We start from the raw sequence: 9,401 nt of genomic DNA on the forward strand, positions 1-9,401 counted from the left end.
AAGCATTAAATTCTCAAGATTCTGGTTAAATTCTGACTTTGTCACATGAGAGGTATGCATCACTGAGCAGTTAACATTGAATATCTTTCTCATCTAACAAAAGGAATAAAATTCATTCTGTATAGATCATTAAGAATGCTAAATGGGATTAGAAATACAAAATGTTTGCCTGGTCACAAGGCAGGTGTTTAATAAATAGCTTAATCTCACTACCAGAATGAAAGCAGGTATCGGTACAATTACAGCGACTCCTTGGAGGACAGTGGCAAATTTTTCCAGCTTCCCTTCTTTTACTTGCTTCCAAGTTAGAAATTTGTTTTGGATCCTCTAAAGAAATCTGCTGAGATACTAGCACCCAGCTGTTAGCAGCCTTCTCTACTAGACATTCTTTCTTCTGAATCCACTCACATCCACATCAATCTCTTTTAAAACTTCAATTTTCAGGAGAAAGGCAAGGCTACTTTCTTTTATGACTGTTATTTAATATAGTACTATGAATCTTTACAACAGAATTAGATGAAAAAACTAAAAGTGCATCCACATTGGAAAGGAAGAAGTTTTGCTATCTGCATTTGCAGATGGCATGATCTCATTCATGTCTAAAAACTCCATCTAAAAGATGTTAGGACTTATAAACACAGGCAGTAAAGTTGCAGACTACAAAAATCAACACACATACAACAGTAACATTTTATGCCAGAAATAAACTTGCTAAAAAAGAAATTGAGGGCAAAATCTTAAGTCACATTCCCTACCAAAAAATTTTAAATAAGAAATAAGCACACTGAGGAAATAAAAAAAAAATCTCTCCAAAGAAAATTGTGAAAGCACCAGCTAGTTATAGAGGCCAGACCAAAATGCAATTATTTGTCCTTAGTTCATGGTCTAGAAGAATTCATATTGTTAAAATGGCCATATTAATCAGTTATCTATAGCTTCAATGTGTATTCCACCAAAATGTCAATGGCTTCTATAGAGATAGAAAGCAAGTATAAAATTCATACAGAGCGAGGCATTAGTAGCTCATGCTTATAATCTTAATTACTCAGGAGGCTGATATCTAAGAATCATAGTTCAAAGCCAGCCTGAGCAGAAAAGTAGATGAGACTCTTATCTCCAACAAACTACTTGCAAAAAGCCAGAAATTGGCATTGTGGCTCAAGTGGTACAAGCACGACCCTAGAATAAAAGAAGCTTAGGGACAGTGTCCATGCCCTGAGTTCAAGCACCAGGACTGGCGTGAAAAAAAATTTTATATGGAAACACAAAGGACCCAGAATAGCATAAAGAAGATCCTTAGCAGAGGAAAAAGAAAAAGAAAAGCCAAAGGCATCACAGTACTTGACTTTAACGGTGGAGTAGCCAAAACAGTGTGATAATAACATAAAAACTAAAACTACATCAATGGACCCAAATAGTAATCTCAGAAATTAATCAACTCCCATGTATTCACATAGCTAACTAAGGTTTCAAAAATGTATCGAGACAGTCTTCTCAGTAAATGGCACTGACAAAATTGAATGTAAATACACTAGATTCCCTTATCTCACCACACAGAAAAATTAATCCAGAGAATGATCAAAGACTTAAATGTTAAACCTGGTGCCAGTTACACAAGTCTGTAGTCTAGGCTGAAACAAGGGATCATAGATGTACAAGTTCAAAATCAATTTTGAATAATGCAGGGAGATCCCAAAGAAAGGAAGGGGGGAGGGAGGAAGGGAGGGAGGGAAAATAAGCTATGAATTTACTACAAGAAAACTTTATGCACTTCAAGACAATTATGTAGATAATAATTTTTTCAAAGTGTTGTCCAAAGTAGAGGCAACAAAAGTAAAAATAGACAAGTGGGATTATACCAAACTAAGTATATATCCAGAAATGATATTGTGTACCAAAAACATATCGGCAACATGTCTATGCTTATTGTAGTCTTGTTCACAACAGCCAAGGTATGGTACTAACTCACTTGGCTATCAAATATTAAATGGATGAAGAAATGTAGTACAGAAGTATTATGTGTGTATTTATTTGTGTGTGTATGATTGAAGAAAGCCTGTCCTTTATGACAATGTGAGTGAAACTTTGAGGTGTTAGGTTATCTCAAATATACTAAGCATGAAGTGAAGAAATAAATATCACATGAACCTGCATGTTGAATCTTTTTTAAAATAAAAATTCCTATAGAAAATAGAGTAGTTGTTAAGGGAAGTTTGGATAACGTTGGTCAAACATATTTGAAGTTACATATGAGGAATAAGCCCGTTATAAAGTGACTACAGTTACCGGACTATATTTGTAAAACACAGAGTTAAGCATTCTCACGACAAAAAAAAAGTGATAGCCATGAGAGATGATGTGTTTTTTTTTCAATAAGTTAACTGGGAAGTACATAAGATTGTATTTGTTAATCAAAAATCAAAGCATCTCAGACTAGAAGTCACTCTCCTAAAAAGAAGAGAAGATGGTTGGGCTGAACAATTAAGAGTGTAGTGAGATTCCCTAATTACAAAATATACCAGATGGTTTTCTTCTTTGAACTTTCTGGTTTTGATATTATTGACCAATATCTTCTATTTTTTTCCTGATGACCAGCTATTGTGGTACTTCACAGCAGTAAATGTGGCAGAAAAGGTGCCAATATCATTGCAAGACAGTTCTAAAACAATATTCAGAGACACGCACAGATCTCTATAAACTAACAATCCAGATGTTTTTATTTGCTTTAAAGCAACATAGGAAAAGTGCCAGTGGATCACACCTTTAATTCTAGCTAATCAGGAAGCTGATCTGAGGATCAAGGTTCAAAGCCAGCCAAGCAGGAAAGAATGAGAGACTCTTATCTGCAATTAATCACTAGAAAATGGGAAATGGGGCTTGGCTCAAGGGTAGGGCAGTAGCCTTGAGCCAAAGAGCTCAGGGACAATGCCCATGCCCAGAGTTCAAGCCTCATGACCCCACAAAAAAAAATAGGGAAGATGAGGTGATGATTGCAATACAATAGTTAATAGAATAATAAAAATATATTTTTGCAGCTGGTTTTTCTTGATCCCGAGAAGGACCAAAGATGCCTGTGCATACAGTCTTCGGGAGTAAAAGACGGACTAAAAACACAATTATTACAGAAGCAATGGCTAAAAACATGCAAAGGAATGAAAATATGTATGTTTCTATGTATGTGAGTGTGTGTGCATGTGTATCTTTGCTAAACAGCAAGAGAAACCTTCTTTATGTAGAAGAAGCTGATGAAACTATATTTAAAAGAAGACTTGAAAGAGAAAGTCAGGTTGTAGTGAACAAGTCTGAGCCACCCCAGAGAGACAACTACTTATTGGACTTTTTCTGGCCACTTCTTGTATGTCTTCTTTCATGTGTATGACTACAACTTTCCAGAGACTTTATTAGTGCTTTCAGTAACTCTGGTCACAAATGGGCACCAAATGATTTCCCTGTGAAAGGATCAAATATCCTTCGAGAAAAAGATGAACAGGAATTTTCCAAACAACTACCAAATTCTTTCCTAGTTTGGCAGCTCTTCTTCCAGAGGAAGTACAGAAAGTCCTTGGAAGAATAAGTTGTGTTCACAAAGCTTCCATCAAAAGATCCAATTCACTTCCCCTTCTTCCCCCTCAGAGACTTAACCATCAGTAATGATTAGCTTCCAGTAGAAAGATGCTATCTGGATCAGGCTTGTTTAACTCTGAGTATACCAGACGTGAAGCAATAACCATCAATTTAATGAAGTGCCACTCCCTATTTAACTGTCATTCCTAAATATTTGTTAGAAACTAGTAGACATGCCTTGCAAAACAAGCCAAACACCTAAAAAACAAATCAGTCTTGATATAGCAAAATGACTGGACACTCTATTCCAGTAGCAAGAGAGAGGCAAGGAGTAGAGCAAGAAGAAAACTTGTACACTGTTACTGTTACAGCTCAGAACCAGCTTTCTGCCCATCCAATCCCTGCAGTCACATGGGCCCTGTGCTTGGAAAGACTTGCTCAAGGTTTCACTGGTGTCATGTTGAAATTCTTGGTGGCTTTTGAGTGAAGGCCTTATACTTCCATTTCTACTGCATGCCACACATTATATTGGGAGTCATAATATTTGATATTTTTCATACAGGATCTCACTACGTAACCTCAAACTCACAACCCAGCTGCTGCAATCTCCCATGTACAGGGATTAGCAGCATATGCCAAAACGCCTGACTATACTATCTTAAAATTACTAAAGTACTGTTCATATATGACCTCATTATGCTCTCACAAAGGCTTCGACGGTGGATGAATGTAACTGTTTATAAGACTATCAAAGAGTTGGGGAGGGAGGAAAATTGGGAGAAAAACATGGGAAGGTGTAACAATGTTTAAGAAGTAATGTACTCACTATCTTACAAACTATAACCCCTCCATCCATCACTGATATTAAATTTTAAAATAAAAATGTAAAAAAAAATGATGAATTTTCCTCAGAAAAACCTAATACATGATAAAGGTAATTCTTGAAGCCAGGATTTCAAACTCACAGACAAGCGCTGTTCTCAACAAGCTGCGTTGACTACCACAAACTCTGAACTGTGGTTCAACCACAGTACAAAATAAAATGATTTTTCAGGTGACAATAATTTCCTGTTCTCGGTAGCACCACATTATTGTTAGTAATTCATCAGAAATATTTTTTCTTTAATAAAAAGATCTTGCTCTCCATTTTTTTCTTTCCTATTTCTTACCAGACTTTAAAATTTAGCAATTTATCCATTATCTAAATTCCACTGATCTTCGTGTATAAATGTCCTTTCCTTAATTGGCAAGGTTAGATCTCAGTTTCCTGGGATGGCGTGACCTCTGTCAGCACACAGATAGGCTCTTGCTAGCTGCGTAAGGTATGTGGCTTTCTGAAACGTTTTTCTAGCTTTCAGCTGTAAGAAGAGAGAGCTGCTAATTAGGAATCCCGTGAGGCATAGCTGAAAGATTTCCAATGGCATGTGATAAAAACACATGTTAGAAAATGTCTGGGAGCATTGAGGGAGGGGAAGAAGTGGAGATGATAAGGCAGGTTGTGGGGATTACAGGAGCCCACAGAGATACTCAATGTGGTAGAAATAACCAGGGGGCCTCTATCTTACACAAGAGATTGGAAGATAGGAAGTTTCTACAGGTTTCCATTTGTAAGTATAAAAGCAGGTTTAAAGCTCAGAGGACACTAAGGTTATTTTTCTCTCTAAAATGCATTATACTTAAAGGATTGTATTTAACTCACCAAGACCTCTGGTTTTATATAAAAAAAAAAAAACAGGTTACAGCCATCTCCATAGTGAATCTACCTGAACTTCAGGCTGAAAAGACAAGTAAGATATTTACTAAAAAGTATTCTATCAAAGTCTGAAATGAAATCGTTATAAAAAATTTTATTCCAATGGTACCTTTCAGGTTCAGAAAATTACTGAGTAAAATAATATGGTAGCTTAATAATATATTCTGGAACTTAATGCTCTGTAACATATAGTATAGAGAACCTAGGATGGATTCCCAGCTTACTTACTTTATAGTTTTGAGAATTTAGGCAATGTATTGAATCTTTGTGAGTTGCTTTGACTGTATATGAAAATGGGAGATAACAGTAATAGCCATCTGTATTGATTGAGAATAATCAGCCACCTTACCTAATAATACTAGACACAGAGTGTTACCTCAAAGAGGGATTACTATTATTATTATTATTCCCTCATAGTTGTCTTACAATAAATATTTAGCTTAGTACAATATGTTCTTGCCTGTCCTGAGTTAATCCATTGTCCAATAGAATGGAATAGTTAACAGACAACTCTGTCATTAATAGACAACAGAATCTTAGATTTAGAATGGAGAGGAATGGGCAAATCCTCTGTTTCTCTCTTGAGCTCTAATACTCCCATAGAAAAATGTATATTTAACTGCACTATAATATATTTTCCTCATTCATCAATGACCCAGTCCAATGACAAAATTAGCCAGCTCTCCCCTCATCAGGTCTGTTATCTGAGGCACTTCTGAGCATGGCATGAGGAAAAACAATTAAGTATTCTGATTACATGCCATTTGCAATGTCGAGTCATTTTGTGTAAGCTGCAATTAAACATTTATGATTCATTTAAGACCAGTTAAAGAGATGTGGTTTTAAAACATAATTGAGACGTGAATTTTTTTCAGAGTTTGCCTTTATATATCTAAATATTTGCCACCATGAGATGCTAAAAGGTATGTAGAAACTACCTCTAGAAGAAGAAAATGTTCCAGAATTTTATTAAGAGACACTCTGACAATTTTTATTTGGGATATTACTAGCAATACTTAAGAAGGTTATATATATCCTAAAGACTTTTGATGATCTTTCCATAGGTTGAACTGTGATCTGTTTTACTTCTCTATGTAAACAGCAACAGCATTTCTAAAAGGATCTTGACCTTCTGAATCTAAACTAATGACATCTCTAAAGAAATAGCTTCCATCACTGTGTCCAGTAACTCTCTCAATAATTATAGTAACCTTGTAGTATAATAATGTCTGTGTAGCATTAGTACTTTTAGATCATTTTCGTCATTCTTGCTAATCTGTAGAACAAGCGTATCACTCTTGTGACGTGTGTTCCTCGCTTTCATACCCCAGTCTTAGAGTGTTATAAGAAAGAGAAGCATGCATGCATTAAAGGAAAAGTACTCATTATCTCACTCATGTAGCTGTAATCCCTTAGTACATCACATTTATACTAACAATAAAGTGATTTAAGTTTTGGAAAGACATCAGAGAATCAAATGTCGAGAACTATGTGTTCCATTTCCTCCTTGTAAATTTCCCAGATTTTAATCTTAGACTGGTCATTTCACTTTCCTCTTCAGCAGGTTGTTAAAATACAATTAAGGCAAAGGATACCCATTACCGACTGCTGTGACCCATTTCTCAACTTGCATTACATTAGGGCAAAGAATAAGGAGGTAATACAAACATAACTATATAGACATAAAAACCTATGACTCTATAGACATAATGTTTTATTCTATAAATTGATATGTTTCTATGACATACAAACCTTTAGCCTAATTTTGATTAAGTTCTAAATACTAAGTCCCAGAGATTGTAATTAGAGATTCCCTCATTGAACACTTGTTTGTTAAACTTGTCATTTAAAATATGATGTAAACATAAGCCAAAAAAATGAAAAAAAAAGAATTCATTAAAAAAAGAATAAGGAGGTCAATCTATTACCTTATTTTTTTCCCTTTCCCAGCTTGCTATAGCATAATAAAATCCTTCCAGAATAAAGGGATAAAGGAAATTCTGTATTAGAAGAGTGTTCAGTTACATCAGGAAACAAAACTACTTTAACAACATCTAGGTCAAAAGTCTTAATTGCCAAATGGAAACTGAGGCACAAAACCCCTGTCCAAGGTTCATCACTTCAATGGTAGCAAAATTTAATGCTTAAAGTTATATCGCTGATACTTGTTTGTGCTTCCCAATGTTGTGTATACCAGCAGCTTAGAAAAGGAGAAAGATGTAAAAGCTGACAGGAGAGCAGGGACTCATCAAACACAGAGTTACTAATAAAGTTCAGCATTTGATTATGGTCTTTGTGTATGCCACCAAATTAATTCTATTTTCCCATAATCACCACAAAATTAACCAATTTGTATGTTTTAAAATAAAATCATCTTTAAAATACAATCCAGCAGCATTGCAATCCCAGCTCTCAGAATGCTGAGATAGGAAAATCTTGAGTTCAAGGTCAACCTAGGCTGTACAGGGTGTTCCAGACCTGCCTGTGCTCCACATAGAACTGATTCAAAACAAAGAATCAAACAGCCCCACATTCTAGCTGCATATTGAAATTGTTGACTTACAGTTAGTGATCATAATTTAATTGGACTTCCATTCCCTTCCTGTATTCTCTTTGCTATTTTTTGACAATATTTATCTGACCTTTATCTCAGCACTTCAGTTATCTCAAGGATACATAATTCAGGATCTCTCCTGAAATGTCTCAAGGACCAGAGTGAGATGGTGTGGTTCTTGCAATGAAACACACTATGACCAGTATGTTATTTTCAGTTATACAACCAGCAAGAACCAGAAGGCAGCCAATGATCTTACCCAGGAAAACATACAAGTTGGACACAAGAAACCAGTTTATAACCTGCAGCCACAGGGACCAGCCTAGCCTTGAGGCCAAGTTAGAGCTTTAAGCTGACCTAGAGCCTATGGCTGTGATGCCACTTGGCGTCATATTTCGATTAGGAAGTTCTGGTGCTGGGATCCATCACAAACTAAAATTCTCACTCTACTCACTTCTCTCCTAGGGAGGGTGTCTCTTCACTTTGTGTTGCAAGGCTGATTGGAGATGTATTATACATAAAACTTGGCTTCCTATTGCCATCAATGTGCCTTTTTTTATTTTTGTGCCACAACTAGATGCTATGTCTCATGTAGACTCTATCAGCACTAGTGAATACACTCTACAAGGGGGTAACTATTCATGTTAATATTTCTCTAAGGCAAAGAATACTAGAAATTAATATTCTGTTTCCTGATATTCCAGCTTCAATTCTGTTTCATCTATAAACCGGTTTTAGGTTGGGATTGTGTCTCAATGGAAGATGCTTGCTTAGTGAAAAATAAGATCCTAACAAGAGCTTTATCTTGTGTGACAGGTGTTTTTAATGTCTATGTTATTTCTCTTCTCTTTTTTGCCCTTGGTTAATCTCATATTGTTACTGTATATGACTTTGTTACCTAGTATATTGTATATACATTTATTTGTTTACTTGAAATTGTAAAGGGAATGGAGGAAATCAAGATGTTTGGGAAGGGATGGGGGGAGAGAACATGAGAAGGGGCATCAATGTGTGAGAAATAATGTACCTATCAGCTGGCAAATGTAACTGTAACCCCTCTATACATTATCCTGACAATAAAAATTTAAAAAAAAATTAAAAATGGTCGTAAAACATTTTACTAATTTTAACTTGCTCTTGTTCTGATTTTTTGTGTTGACCTACTTATTTTAGAATTAATGATACCCTACTGTGCTCGCTTCTGCAGCACATCTACTAAAATTGGAACGATACAGAGAAGATTAGCATGGCCCCTGTGCAAGGATGACACGCAAATTCGTGAAGCGTTCCATATTTTTGCAGGTACTCAAAAGACTAAACATAGAACTCTCCTAAGACCCAGCAATTCCACTACTTAGCATTTACCCAATCGTCCAGAAACAAGGACATACCAAATCCACTAGCACAACAATGTTCATTGAAGCACTATTTACCATAGCAAAGATATGGAACCAACCCAGATGTCCCTCAGTTGATGAGTGGATCAACAAGATGTGGTCTTTATACACAATGGAATTCTATGCTGCTGTC

General features: G+C 35.8%; 1 non-coding gene across 1 annotated transcript; it reads left to right on the forward strand.

The window, feature by feature from the left end:
• Window positions 1-9,062: 9,062 nt before the first annotated feature.
• Window positions 9,063-9,169, forward strand: LOC150069372 (U6 spliceosomal RNA). The gene has a single exon (XR_016538492.1). It is a non-coding gene; the product is annotated as a U6 spliceosomal RNA (small nuclear RNA).
• The last annotated feature ends 232 nt before the right edge of the window (window positions 9,170-9,401 follow it).

The sequence above is a fragment of the Megascapheus bottae genome, chromosome 1, assembly GCF_031878675.1.
Source record: "Megascapheus bottae isolate mThoBot1 chromosome 1, mThoBot2.hap1, whole genome shotgun sequence".
NCBI lineage: Eukaryota > Metazoa > Chordata > Mammalia > Rodentia > Geomyidae > Megascapheus > Megascapheus bottae.